Source organism: Scyliorhinus canicula, chromosome 8 (genome assembly GCF_902713615.1).
Source record: "Scyliorhinus canicula chromosome 8, sScyCan1.1, whole genome shotgun sequence".
Classification (NCBI taxonomy): Eukaryota; Metazoa; Chordata; class Chondrichthyes; order Carcharhiniformes; family Scyliorhinidae; genus Scyliorhinus; species Scyliorhinus canicula.
Window position 1 is genome coordinate 75,307,906 of NC_052153.1, and position 13,681 is coordinate 75,321,586.

Sequence of the window (13,681 nt, forward strand, 5' to 3'; positions counted from 1 at the left end):
ACATTCAAGAAGTTGGATTCAGAAACTTAATAGAACCAGATATTTCAACATTTGCATGGGGAATATCTGTCAGATATGCTTGGGTGAGGTGGCACATGGCACGGTGGTTAGCATTGCTGCCTCACGGCGCTGAGAACCCAAGTTCGAATCCCAGCCCTGGGTCACTGTCCGTGTGGAGTTTGCACATTCTCCCCGTGTCTGTGTGGGGTTCACCCCCACACCCAAAGATGTGCAGAGTAGGTGGATTGGCCATGCAAAATTACCCCTTAATTGGGAAAAAAATAATTGGGTACTCTAAATTTATATAAAAAAAGATATGCTTGGGAGAAAAATAAACATTCTAACAAATTAACAAAAAATTGCAAATTCACCTTTTAAATCTTTTTAGGATTACCTTAAACTGAGGGCCCACCTTTGCTCTTGTGGACATCAAAAAAATCCAATGCACTTCTCAAAGAGCAGAGGAACACAAGGGCAGCAGGAGGACATTTGCCTCACCATTTGACAAGATCATGGCCGATTTGATTATGGCCTTAATTCCACTTTCCTGTCTGCTCTCCCCATAACTCTTGACCTTCTTGTTAATCAAAAGTCTAACTTAGCCTTGAATATATTCAATGATTCAGCCTCCATTGCTCTCCAGAGGATTAAAGGATTAACCTTCAGAGAAAATATTTAACCTCATCTGTCATAAATGGGGACCCCTAATTTTTAAACTCCAGTCCTGTAGTTCTAGGTTCCCCACAACAATGAAACACCCTCTTGCGCTATCAAGTTGCCTCAGGATCTTGTATGTTTTAATAAGATCACTTCTCATTCTTTTAAATTCCAATGGGTATAAGAAGTTTCTCATTTTCTGCCTAACATTTATTAAATCCACAAACACTAAAACAGCATTCATTTGGCAATTTATTTTACTGCCGCTGGACCTCCCATTGCACAAATGTCTGCTGTATTTTCCTAGATTGTGAAAGGCACGAGATGGGCTTAATTTTGTTGGGGTGGCAGGAGACCAGATGACAGGTCAGAAAACTAACACAACCTTGCCCTGGCGGTTTGGAGGGCACCTGGCCACATTTTAGGTCCATTATGCAGCTATAATCAGGAGATGTTGAGGCTCCTGTCCTTTTAGAGAATGGAAATCCACCCCACAAGAACTACCAGCGTATTGGAGGATGCGGGGCTAGAGGAAAAAATGGTCAGTGAGAACAGGGGATTGAGTTGCCGTTTGGACTGCTGACTTTGGGCACACCCATCCTTCCCACTGAGCCAGCAGGGAGGTAACCAGGCGGTCTCCCCATGAGATGGAGGATCAAGCCAACCCTGGTAAAATGCCAAAAACAGGAACAGGCCCATAAGTGGGGGACATTTAAAAGTGGAACAATTGGCCTCTGGATGGGAGGGTTGTCCTCCACTTTTCCCACCATTGGCAGAATGCCATGGTGACAGGAAATCCCACAGGCACTCACCCCCTCTTTTCCTTACCATTTCATGAGTTACCTGCTACCCATCATGTCCCAGGGGGCTGTTAAAATCTAGCCCGATAAATGCAAGTCATTTATTTTCTTTCTTTTGATGTCCAACTTTATGACTTTGTAACACATCCCCAACATGCTTTTCAAAAAGAGCATGATGAAGGAAATCACATGAATCTGGTCATAGCACCAACCTATGCTTACATTTAAATCTGTAAATTCTGGACGGGTATCAGCTGTACTCTTTGCAGATATCCTCGTTTTTAAAACTGATTATTTTTCCTTTCCCTTCAGATGGTCCCCTTCAGGGTTTCGCTGGCTTGTAATGCAGAACATAGCCAGCAGTGCAGGTTCAATTCCCGTACCAGCTCCCCGAACTGGCGCCGGAATGTGGCGACTAGGGCTTTTCACAGTAACTTAATTGAAGCCTACTTGTGACAATAAGCGATTATTATTATTAACTATTTGGGTGTTCCTATTATCCCTTCATTCTGTCCTTTGTACAAGTCAAACTTTATCCCCTTACATGTATGTATGGTGGAACCTACATCACTGGTCTTCTCCACCCATAAGTATAAGTATGGGCAGTATAGCTCTGATTAAGATGAATATAATACCTAGGTTGCTGTGCCCACTACAGATGCTACCAATTTTACTTTCTGCTAATTTCCCATTTGGAGTTTAGCTCCTTCGTATGGAAGGGAAAAAGAGAGACCTCGTTTAAAATTGGCCAAATTGCAATTTCCGAATTCAAAAAGTGGCCTTGGTGTGCCGAACATTAAATTGTATCAGCTGGTCTCTCATCTTAGGTTTATATGTGAATGGATAAGAGGGGACTCCACTTCCATTTGGCTCAATACTGAAGCTAGTCAGTCTCAATACCCTTCACAAACTCTGCTGTATCTTAGAGATTTAAGATGCTACCAGGCAAATGTGAGAATCCAATAATCACCAATACTCAAGAGCGTGGAGGTTGGTCTGCGATTTGGAGGAAGACCTATGCTGACTTCTCCTCCTTTCATACAGAGTAACCCAGATTTTCCTCAAGATCTCAAAGACTATGGTTTTGACATTTGGAGGATAAGGGGCTTATTAGACTGGGGACTTGTTTAGAGGAGCTTTCTGGTTATCTTTTGAGCAATGTGATATCCCAAGATTTAAAAAATATATATATTTTGCAGCTTAGACTTTATCCCTGCATCTTAAAGCCAGGTTTTCTCTAATGGAAAAAAAATCTTACAAATTAATCGCTTTGGTTCCATGGATAACAAGTTTTATGACACACGCTTTTGATCCAATAGAATAGGCAATAGGTTCTGCAGATTTGGGAAAAGGACCTTGCAGTGAATATTGATGATGAAATCTGAGGTGTTATCTGGGAGAATGCGAATAAGATCTTGGTTTGTAATAGAATGAAGGAGACTCAACTAAAAATTCTACATAGTCTGCATATCACACCAAGCTTAAGCCACAATATAGATCCTTTGATCTTTAAGTCATCTTTGTCTACAGGAATAGTGCCAGAAGACTGGAGGGTAGCAAATGTTGTCCCGTTGTTCAAGAAGGGAAGTAGAGACAACCCCGGTAACTATAGGCCAGTGAGCCTTACGTCTGTTGTGGGTAAAGTCTTGGAAAGGTTTATAAGAGATAGGATGTATAATCATCTGGAAAGGAATAATTTGATTAGAGATAGTCAACACGGTTTTGTGAAGGGTAGGTCATGCCTCACAAACCTTATTGAGTTCTTTGAGAAGGTGACCAAACAGGTGGATGAGGGTAAAACAGGTGATGTGGTGTATATAGATTTCAGTAAAGCATTTGGTAAGGTTCCCCACGGTAGGCTATTGCAGAAAATACGGAGGCATGGGATTCAGGGTGATTTAGCAGTTTGGATCAGAAATTGGCTAGCTAGAAGATAAAGGGTGGTGGTTGATGGGAAATGTTCAGACTGGAGTCCAGTTACTAGTGGTGTACCACAACGATCTGTTTTGGGGCCACTGCTGTTTGTCATTTTTTTAAATAACCTGGAGGAGAGCGTAGAAGGATGGGTGAGTAAATTTGCAGATGACACTAAAGTCGGTGGAGTTGTGGACAGTGCGGAAGGATGTTACAAGTTACAGAGGGACAAAGATAAGCTGCAGAGCAGGGCTGAGAGGTGGCAAATGGAGTTTAATGCAGAAAAGTGTGAGGTGATTCATTTTGGAAGGAGTAACAGGAAGGCAGAGTACTGGACTACTGGTAAAATTCTTGGTAGTGTGGATGAGCAGACATATCTCGGTGTCCATGTACATAGATCCCTGAAAGTTGCCACCCAGGTTGAGAGGGTTGTTAAGAAGGCATACGGTGTGTTAGCTTTTATTGGTAGAGGGATTGAGTTTCAGAGCCATGAGGTCATGTTGCAGCTGTACAAAACTCTGGTGTGGCTGCATTTGGAGTATTGCGTGCAATTCTGGTCACCGCATTATAGGAAGGATGTGGAAGCATTGGAAAGGGTGCAGAGGAGATTTACCAGAATGTTGTCTGGTATGGAGGGAAGATCGTATAAGGGAAGGCTGAGGGACGTGAGGCTGATTTCGTTAGAGAGAAGGTTAAGAGGTGACTTAATTGAGGCATACAAGATGATCAGAGGATTAGATAGGGTGGACATTGAGAGCCTTTGTCCTCGGATGGTGATGTCTGGCACGAGGGGACATAGCTTTAAATTGAGGGGAGATAGATACAGGACAGATGTCAGAGGTAGGTTCTTTACTAAGAGAGTAGTAAGGGCACGGAATGCCCTGTCTGCAACAGTAGTGGACTCGCCAACACTAAGGGCATTCAAATGGTCATTGGATAGACATGAAATGAAATGAAATGAAAAAATGAAAATCGCTTATTGTCACAAGTAGGCTTCAATGAAGTTACTGTGAAAAGCCCCTAATTGCCACATTCCGGCGCCTGTCCGGGGAGGCTGGTACGGGAATCGAACCGTGCTGCTGGCCTGCTTGATCTGCTTTAAAAGCCAGCGATTTAGCCAAGTGAGGTACTGTATCTGGTCCAGAGTCAAAAATAAAAGCTATTGGTGGGGCATACTTGATATTTGAATATGACCTTGGAGATTAATCCTGTGTTTTTCATTCTGAGGCTCCCAGATAAACATATATCAATGAGAAATAGTTTTATAATGTTCCAACATTTACAGCTCAGAAAATATTTTATGCTCCTGGATTAATGATAAACCACCTCGGTACAAAAGTATTATGGAGTATATCCCAATGGAATTTCTCACTTCATAGAATTTACAGTACAGGAGGCCATTCGGCCCATTTAGTCTGCACCGGCCCTTGGAAAGAGCACCCTCCACCCTATCTCCATAATCCCACCTAACCTTTTTGGACACTAAGGGCAATTTAGCATGACCAATCCACCTAACCAATACATCTTTGGACTGTGGGAGGAAACCAGAGCACCAGGAGAAAACCCACGCAGACACGGGAGAACGTGCAGAGTCCACACACAGTGACCCAAGCCGGGAATCGAACCTGGAACGATGGATGTGTGAAGCAACTGTGCTAACCACTATGCTACCCACGGTAATTTGTATACTTCAACCTAAATTGGACTCACTCCAAAAGGTATGGGATCCCAATCTTAAATATACAGGTTCCTCATTGTCAGATTTACTCCTGCAAGGCTTTCCATAGATTATGCAATATTTCTCTAACAGTGTAGGCAAGGGTGTGTGCCCCTGTTCCATTTCTTTACATTATTTGTCATTTTTCTCCCCATCCTCTTACTCGTTTTCTTTACTTGTTCCTTTATGTGGAAGCGGCAGGTTAGATGAACTAACTGTGTTGGTTATTTTTTAAATTCATGGTGAATTGATTGTGCTGTAACGTACAGGTTTTAAGTGGTTTAGAAAAAGAAATGGAAAAGCTCAAATAAAATTTTATTTTATGTATGTAGTTTTGGTCCGATGGCATGAAAATAGTCGCCATCCCATTTGACCAGTTCCTGGAATTGACAAACCTGTCATTCTACCCCTAGTTTAAGACGTAGTTACTGTTGTAATGTAGGAAAAGCACTAAACTCTATTGGTGAAAAGTTCCATGAGCGCTAGGTAGCCTTCAGATGCCTAACCCAAAATGATTCAATTCCAGGATTTTGAAAAAAATTACAATGATTTCAATATTGAGAGTTTTATTAATGGTGTACAGTAGAGAGAGTGCAAATTGAAAAGACTGCCCATGGTGTGTGATTAACAAGTTGCTTTTGATAGTGCAAGAGATAAAATTGCCACAGTCCGAGATGACTGTAGGCTGCTTTCCCCTTTTGAGGGGGAGAGCTAACTGGTGGAGATTTAGCCCGAGGATCACCACACCTCACGCAAGGGGTACGGTTGAGAAGACAGCGGCGTCATGAATAACCTCAGCCGGTACAAGAATTGAACCCGCACTATTGGCCTCACTCTGCATCATGAACCAGCTGTCCAGCCATCTGACTGAAGAGACACCTATTGGAATCATGGAATTCCGACAGTGCAGGAGGCAGCCATTTGACCCATTGAGGCTGCACTGACCCTCTGAAAGAGAACTCTATTTAGGCCCACTCCCACGACCTATCATCGTAACCCCACCCAACCTGCATATCTTTGAAGACTTAAGGGACAATTTATCATGACCAATCCAACTTTCCTGCACATCTTTGTACTGTGGGAGGAAACACACGCAGACATGGGGAGAAAGTGCAAACTCCAAATAGACAGTGACCCAATGCCGGAACTGAACCCGGGTGCCCAGCGCTGTGATGCAGCAATGCTAACCGCTGTGTCACCCTGTGAAGGATGCTTCCCTGATCTCTGTTGACATTAGGTAAAAATATTTTAGTTGTCTTCAGGAGCAATGTGAATTAGAGGCACCCTGGCAGGGACAGTGACCACAGAGGTTGGAAGGGGGAATAAAGAGTGGGTTCAAACCCAGAGATTGGTAGTGAAGATGGCCAAAGAGGAGTCATTTTTCTGCAAATGCATCCTTTTGTTGCTGAGCACTCAAATGACCACCAGGACTGTGCAACTGCACAACAGAATTGTTGACTGGTAGCTCAAATTTGTATGCACATTCCCAGGAACAGCTTTATGGTGCCACCTAAATTAGATACAAATGCAGTAATTTGAACATTCTAAAGAACTACACCAAGCTGTGAGCTGTCTGTCTAGATGTATAAATTACAACAATACAATTTGGGGCAATTAAGGTTATTTATCATTTATATTTTGTAAGTGCCCATTATTTCATCATATCTAAAATCTTATGCAAATTGGATTGTCATGAAGTGTCCTTTTTTGCAGATGTCTATTGCTCATGTCAATTAGGAACAATGGGGTCAACACACCAACCCCTCTACCATCCAATCAGTGCTTTGAACCAACTAAACATACCTCCCCTACCCCTGAATATGCATTATTGAGTTTCACTTATCTCCCCTCATGTCCTCTCCTCAATGAGACCCAATCCTATTCCCACTAAACTACTGACCATACAACTTCTGTCTCCTGTTCCCCATTGTAGAAGTCAGGTATTTTAAATACACTTAATATAGGTAAGAAGGCTGTTTAAAGCATAAATATTAAATCCCAGTTTTAAAATGAAAGAAACATACAATTTGGGGCCTCACGGGAGCATGGTGGTTAGCATCAATGCTTCACAGCTCCAGGGTCCCAGGTTCGATTCCTGGCTGGGTCACTGTCTGTGTGGAGTCTGCACGTCCTCCCCGTGTGTGCGTGGGTTTCCTCCGGGTGCTCCGGTTTCCTCCCACAGTCCAAAGATGTGCAGGTTAGGTGGATTGGCCATGCTAAATTGCCCGTAGTGTAAGGTTAATGGGGGGATTGTTGGGTTACGGGTATACGGGTTACGTGGGTTTAAGTGGGGTGATCATTGATTGGCACAACATCGAGGGCCGAAGGGCCTGTTCTGTGCTGTACTGTTCTATGTTCTATACAACTTCCAAACTCAGACATGTGTTTGGGAAACACAGAACCACTGATAAAAACATCACATTCTTTCAAGGACAGGGGCTAAATCCCATGGGCTGTAAGGTGGAATAATTAAAGGCTCCATTGTTCTGATTTCAGGCCACTTGTGATAACAGCCTGAACCACATTCCATAACGTATGCAAGCCGAAACATTTTAGACTGTGTCAAAAAACAGTTTAAATTATAGTATGATGAGATGACATAACGTCTTAATTGTTGCAGATAAGCAACAATTGGAAGTGGCGTTGCATCGTGAGGATGTACGGCTTGTTATCAAATCAAATGTGTTTTGAATATAGCTTAAACCAATTAGGATTATATTGGGGTGTGATCGGATGGCTTAAGACAGATATGAAGTAGTATATCCATGGATGATTTGGCCACCATTTTAGATAGAAAGACAGAAGGACAGAAAGAGACAGAAAGACAGAAAGAGACAAAGAGAACAAGACAGAAAGAGAGAGAGAGAGAAAGTAAAGGAAGAGAATTAGAAAAGAGTTCTGTATTCCTATTTCATTTTCATACTTTGACTTCAGCCTTTGACTTTTAAAGTTGTGTTCAGGCTATTGTCTCAGAAGATAATTCCTGCGATTCTTTGAAGAAAATCAAATTGTCTACAAACTACCTTTTAAATGAAATTCAAGTTGTAACCAATGAACTTCAAATAAAACAATTCTTATTTGCACCTGACAAGTTTTTAAACTTGAATTTCTACTGAGTTTCAACCATGTCTCAACAACAACCGGCAACCGTAAATTGAAAAAACTTCAAAATCCGAAGATACAACACCCATGTTAGCTGATATTGCTAACAAATCTCTCTTCTGTACCTCTCTCCTTCAAATTTGTCATCATCATCCTTCTCCTAAAAAAAAAATCAACCAATCCTGACTTCATCCAAGCATATTATCCTGACTTCACCCCTACCATATTACCAAAACCTATCAAAGTCAAAACTTACATCCTATATTACCACAACGAAGGTAAATGCTCTCTTTGTACTTGTGGACCTGTCTGCAGCCTTTGACATAGTTGGCCTCAACATTTTCCTCCAGTGCCTCTCCACTGCCACCCAGCTGGGTAGGACCGCACTCAACTGATTCCATTATTACCTAAAAGGTTGCCAGAGAATCACTTGCAATGGCTTCTCTTCCTGCTCTCACATTGCTACCTCTTTTATTTCCCAGGTCTATCCTTGGACCCCACCTATTTCTCATCTACATGCTTCGCCTTGCTGATGTCCTCCAAAAGCACAGCATACTTTTTATATGTACACTGATGACACCTCACCACTAGACTCCCCAACACCTGCTAAATTATCCGACATCCAGCACTGTGCTGGATTAAATATTGCGAAGATTGAATCCACTGTCTTCAGTCACCACTCCAGCTACACAAGAAATAGTAGGAGTAGCCAGTCTCTCTATTAATGATTTAGCATCGACAAGCCTTTGGGGTGGAGAATTTTTTAAAAATCACACCCCATTGAGTAAAGTAATTTCTCCTCATCTCAGTTCTAAACAATTGGCCCCTTATCCTGATATTGTACCTGCCAACTGCGTTTTAGACTCCCCAACCAGCAGAATCAATCTCTCAGCATCTATCTAATCAAGCCATTTCAGAATTCTGTAGCTTTCAATGAGATCGCCTCGCGTTCTTCTAAATTCCATTGACTATAATTTACATGGCCTCTCATCACAAATCAACCTCCTCAGCCAAGGGACCAATCTAGTGAACCTTAACATACAATGCAAGCACATAATTCTTTAGAAAAGGAGGCCATAACTGCACAATACTCCAGGTGTGGTCTCACCAAATCCCTATTCAATTTCAACAAGACTGCTTTATTTTTTACGCCAATTCCCTTGCAATGAAGACCAAAATGCCATTTGCCTTCCTAACTGCTGCTGCACCTGCATGCTAACTTTCTATGCTCCTTCTACAAGCGCACCCAAGTCTCATTGAATGTCAACACTTGTAAGTTTCACACCTTTTTAAAAATATTCTGCATTTCTGTTCTATGACCAGTGAATAGCTTCACATTTCTCCACATTATATTTCAATATACTTGCTGATATTGCTACTGACTCCATCTCTCTCAGCTGGTTAACTGTCTGAGACTGACGCAGACTGTTCTCAACCTTCACGTCACATTTGACGCAAGGTGAATTTTGTGCTTCTGACTACTGAAGCCCTCATTATGCCTTAGTTACCTCTGGACTTGGATTATTTCTGTGCCCTTACTCAAACCAAGTATCATTTCAACAAGTACATCTACGCGCATTGCTTGACTAGGAGTGGGTGTAGGTTGTCTTGATTTTAAAATTCTCATGCTCATGTTCAAACCCCTTCGTGGCTTTGTTCCTCCCGATCTTTAATTTCCACCAACTCACAACCCTCCAAGATCTGCGCTCATTTAATGCTGGCCTCTTGAGCATCCCCAATTTAAATTGCTCCAATCTCAACTGCCTCAGATCCAAGCTCCAGAATTCCCTTCTTAAACTTCGGACTCTACCTGTCTATCTTCCATTAAGAAACACTTAACATTGACCAAGCTTTTTAGCCATTTGTCTTAATATTGCCTTTGGGGCTAAGTATCTAATTTTGCTTTATAATGCTCCTTGGGACATATCATTACATTTAAGGCACTATGCAATGTACGTTTTGCTGATGTCATCAATTTGCCTCCTGTTATTTACCTTGCAGCCAATTACTCAACCATTTCCAGATTTTACCTTTAATCTTCATTATTTTAGGTTAAAATAGCAGCTGTTCATGCTGAACTTCCAATGAATTTTTGAAGTCAAGATAGACTGCATTTCTACTGAATTATGAGAAGATACCTTCGATGATTCATCAAAGAAAATTAATTTTCAAATTTATTTAAATGACAAGTTCAGCGGCTATGTGAGAAAGCTATAATAAGTAATAAGGCACGTTCTCCGATTTAAAACATTTAACATAACTAATGTTATACTGGATACAAATTATATTTAAAATAATGCTAACGGGATGAACAATCTGATCATTTTGGGGGAGTAATTTGATTTGAAGATTTCTAGAATGGACCAGAAAGAATGAACAAAGAATACTTTAACAATGGTGATTTGTTGCATTTAATTCAGTCATGGAATGAGGTAATCAGCTTATTCAAGTAGGCTCCCAGGCACGGATAAATGTTGACAATGTCTTGAGCTACTTAAATTTTAACAAAAATCTCATTAATCTTTTACCATTTTAACGTGAAAATGGAAGTTCAAAATCAGACTGCTTGCTTATTCATTGCATATCTCCTAATTTCTAAGTTGTGGGAACAAATTTCAGACAGTGGCTAGGTTTTACTTTGGATACATGTTGTCAATGAAGATTCATGATCATGACCCCTCCCACCCCTCCTATTACTATGTGCCAGTTTTCCCTCCAGTTTTAATAAGCAAAATACTGCAGATGCTGGAATCTGAAACAACAACAGAGGACTCTGGAAAAACTCTGCAGGTCAGCCATAAGACATAGGAGCAGAAATAGGCCATTCTACCCATCAAGTCTGCTCTGCCACTCAATCAAGGCTGATATTTTTCTCATCCCCATTCTCCTGCCTTCTCTCCATAACCCCTGATCCCCTTATTAATCAAGAACCTATCTATCTCTGTCTTAAAGACACTCCGTGATTTGGCCTCCACAGCCTTCGAAGGCAAAGACTTCCACAGATTTACCACCCTCTGTCTGAAGAAATTCCTCCTCATCTCACTTTAAAGGATCGTTCCTCCAGTCTGAGGCTGAGCCCTTGGGTTCTAGTTTTTCCTACTAATGGAAATATCCTCCCCACGTCCACTCTATCTAGGTCCCTCAGTATCCTGTAAGTTTCAATAAGATCCCCACCCTCATCCTTCTAAACTCCAGTGAGTACAGACCCAGAGCCCTCAACCGCTCCTCATATGACAAGCTCTTAATTCCAGGGATCATTCTTATGAACTTCCTCCGGAACCTTTCCAAGGCCAGCACATCCTTTCTTAGATACGGAGCCCAAAACTGCTCACAATACTCCAAATGGGGTCTGACCAGAGCCCTACAACAGCCTCAGAAGTACATCCCTGCTCTTGCATTCTAGCCCTCTTGACATGAATGCTAACATTGCATTTGCCTTCCTAACTGCCGACTGAACCTACATGTCAACATTAAGAGAACCTTGAACTAGGACTCCCAAGTTACTTTGTGCTTCAGATTTCCTATGCCTTCTCCATTTAGAAAATAATCTATGCCTCCATTCTTCCAACCAAAGTGCATAATCTCACACTTTTAGGGCAGCACGGTGGCACAGTGGTTAGCATTGCTGCCTACGGCGCTGAGGACCCGGGTTCGAATCCCGGCCCTGGGTCACTGTCTGTGTGGAGTTTGCACATTCTCCCCATGTCTGCGTGGGTTTCACCCCCACAACCCAAAGATGTGCAGGATAGGTAGATTGAACACTCTAAATTGCCCCTTAATTGGAAAAAATAATTGGGTACTCTAAATTTATTTTTAAAAAAAATAAATAATCTCACACTTTTCCACATTGTATTCTGTCTGCCACTTCTTCGCCCACTCTCCTAGCCTGTCCAAGTCATTCTGCAGCCCCACTGCTTCCTCAATACTACCTGTCCCTCTGCATATCTTTGTACCATCTGCAAACTTAGCAAACTTGGGCAGCACGGCAGCACAGGTGGCTAGCACTGTGGCTTCACAGCGCCAGGGTCCCAGATTCGATTCCCCACTGGGTCATTGCCTGTGCGGAGTTTGCACGTTCTCCCCGTGTCTGTGTGGGTTTCCTCTGGGTGCTCCGGTTTCCTCGCACAGTCCAAAGACGTGCTAAGTTAGGTGGATTGACCATGCTAAATTGCCCTTAGTGTCAAAAAAGGTTAGGAGTGGTTATTGGGATGGGGTGGAAGTGGAGGCTTAGGTGGGTCGGTGCAGACTCGATGGGCCGAATGGCCTCCTTCTGCACTATATGTTCTATGTTCTAATAGTGCCTTCAGTTCCTTTTCCCAGGTCAATAATGTACAATGTGAAACGTTGTGGTCACAACTCCGACCCCTGAGGCACACCATTAGCTACTGACTGCCATTCTGAAAAAGACCCTTTATCCCCACTCCCCGCCTTCTGCCAGTCAGCCAATTCTTTACCCATGCCTGTATCTTATCCTTAACACCATGTGCTCTTAACCTATTTAACAGCCTTAACTTATTTAACAGCCTCCTATATGGCACCTTGTCAAAGGCCTTCTGGAAATCTAAATAGATCATGTCCCCTGGTTCTCCCTTGTCTAATTTCCTTGTTACCTCCTCAAAGAATCCTAACAGATTTGTCAGACATGGCCTCCCCTTGGTGAAGGCCATGCTGACTCAGTCCTATTTTATCATGCATTTCCAACTAGGCCGCAATCTCATCTTTTGTAATGGACTCTAAAATCTTACCAATGACCAAAGTCAGACTAAATGGCCTATAATTTCTCACCTTCTGCCTCCCTCCCTTCTTAAACAGAGTCTTAGACATTTTCCGCTCCTCTGGTACCCTCCCTGCCTCCAGTAATTCCTGAAAGATCACCACCAATGCCTCCACAATCTCCGCTACTATCTCCTGTCGAACCCTGTGGTGGAGTCCATCCGGTCCAGGTGATTTATCCATCTTCAAACCTTTCCGTTTCCCAGAACCTTCTCCTTAGTCATGGTCACTACACTCACCTCTGCCCCTGATTCTCCTGAAGTGCTGGTATCCCACTGGTGGGGCGGAATTCTCCGCCAGGCCCGACGTCGTCGTGAAACCCGGAGAGGTTCACGACGGCGTCGGAGGCCGCTCCTGGCCCCCTTATCTCCCCCCGCCGGGGGGCTAGGAGAGCCGTGCCGTGAATCTTGGCCGCCGGGCCCAACAAGGCCCGGCACGCCGAGAATGACACGGCCGACGCGCCTAATGACGTCAGCCGCGCATGCGATGCTGACGTCACGACGGATGACAGCAAACCCGCGCATGCGTGGTTGCCGTTTTCCCCTCTGCCGCCCCGCAAGACATGGCGGCTTGATATTGCGGGACGGCGGAGGGGAAAGAGTGCGTCCCATTGAGACGCCGGCCCAACGATTGGTGAGCACCGTTCGCGGACCTGTCCCCTCCCGAGCACGGTCGTGGTGCTCAGTCCCCTGTAGGCCCCCCACAAGCCCCAAACGGA

At 43.2% G+C, this 13,681-nt stretch overlaps 1 protein-coding gene across 5 annotated transcripts in view; it reads right to left on the reverse strand.

Annotated features, from left to right (window-relative positions):
* Positions 1-13,681, reverse strand: part of LOC119970326 (selenocysteine insertion sequence-binding protein 2-like) — a 138,083-nt gene that overhangs the window by 86,689 nt on the left and 37,713 nt on the right. The window lies entirely within an intron of this gene.